The following is a 1,602-nucleotide window of genomic DNA, read 5'->3' as shown; positions in this document are numbered from 1 at the left end:
AAGTATGATAGTTCATGGCCTCGTAAAAGAGAGAATCCCAGGTTAATACCTCAGATTCGCAGCTGGTATCCCTGGAAAGATCTACCCTAAATAGTGGGGGGGAGGGGGAAATAGAGCTGGACAGCAGCTTTCCAAAGCTGCAACCCAGCCTGAGTTTGGCTCAGTCTCTGTCTTACGATCACCCCACTCTCCCTGAATAGCTAAGGAAAAGATAACTCCCTCTGGAGAAAGTCAATATAATTTACCATCTCAACATTTTTTTCATACACAGTGTCCACCATCCGTTTAAAAATCACCAGGCATACTCAGAAACAAGTGCAAATAACCAAAAACCAAGAGGGGGAAAAAAAGAAGAGTAAAAAAAGACATATAGATGATTCCAGTATTGGAGTTTTTTAAACAGTGAATGTTTTATTTTTAAATAGCAAAAATAATGGAAGAACAGATGAAGGATAATTTCAACGGATAATCATAATCTATAAAACAGAATCGAATAAAAATGCTAGGACTGAAAAATACAAGTGAAAATGTGAAATTCGATAGATGAGTTTAAGAATATATTTAGACCCAGATTAGTGAACTGGAAGACAATAGAAAGTATCTAGACTAAAGACACAGAGAAAAATGGATGTAAAATATAAAAAGAAATCGGTTAAGAGATAAACGCCACACAGCGAAGAGATGTGTAACTGGAGATACGGAAAGAGAAAATAGGGCAGAAGCAATATTTAAAAAGATAATAGATAAGAACCTTCTGGAACTGATGAAATATGTTATAAGTCAGATTCAAGAAGTTTACTGAATTCAATCGCAATGAAAACAAAGAGGCACATTATACGAAAACTGCTTTCCAACCGGTGAAAACCGAAAGCAAAGATAAAAGCTTAAAAGTAGAGAGAAGCTTCCATGAAGCCACGTTAAGACTAAAAGGTAATTTTCAACGGAAACAATAAAACTCAGAAGACAAGGAGCTGAAAGAAAATAACCGCCCACTTAGGATCATATACTCAGCGAAATTATCCTTCGAAACAAAAGGTCTAAAGACAAGCAAAACTGAGAGAATTCTCGGCCAGCAGACTGCCCTAAAAAAATACTGAAGGGAGTTCTTCAGACAGAAGGGAAATGATTACCAGTAGAAATACAGAAATGCAGAAAGGAAGGGAATGTCCACAGAAAGAGTAAATAAGAATGAACACTGACTTCTAAAACAATAATGAAGATGTACGTGCTTTTGAGCCAGCATTTCTCCTTCTAGAAATTCCCATAGATATATTATACATATTATACATATGCTCCACTCCCACCCCACGTTCGTTTTCTGTACTTCTCTGCCCAGCTCTGTGCCAGGAGAGGGATCACTCTGGTCATCTGGGTTCCTTGTCCTCTGGCCTCTGTGGTTGGGTTTGGCTAATGGCAGGCGCTGGCCAGAGATTGCAGAGCAAGAAGAGAGAGTGGTGGAGGTATTTTTTTTCCTGCTCCCTCTATCAGTGGATGCTGTGTTTCTGGAATTACACAGCTCCTGCTAAGTGGCCCTTCCTCCATGCTCCTGCTGTCCAGAGGCTCCGGTGGCACCATTTTCCCCTTCAGCTTCTTGTCGTTGAC

This window comes from Pteropus vampyrus, unplaced genomic scaffold (genome assembly GCF_000151845.1).
Source record: "Pteropus vampyrus isolate Shadow unplaced genomic scaffold, Pvam_2.0 Scaffold5, whole genome shotgun sequence".
NCBI lineage: Eukaryota > Metazoa > Chordata > Mammalia > Chiroptera > Pteropodidae > Pteropus > Pteropus vampyrus.
The sequence above is the reverse complement of the archived record's forward strand: the minus strand, read 5'-3'. Positions refer to the sequence as shown.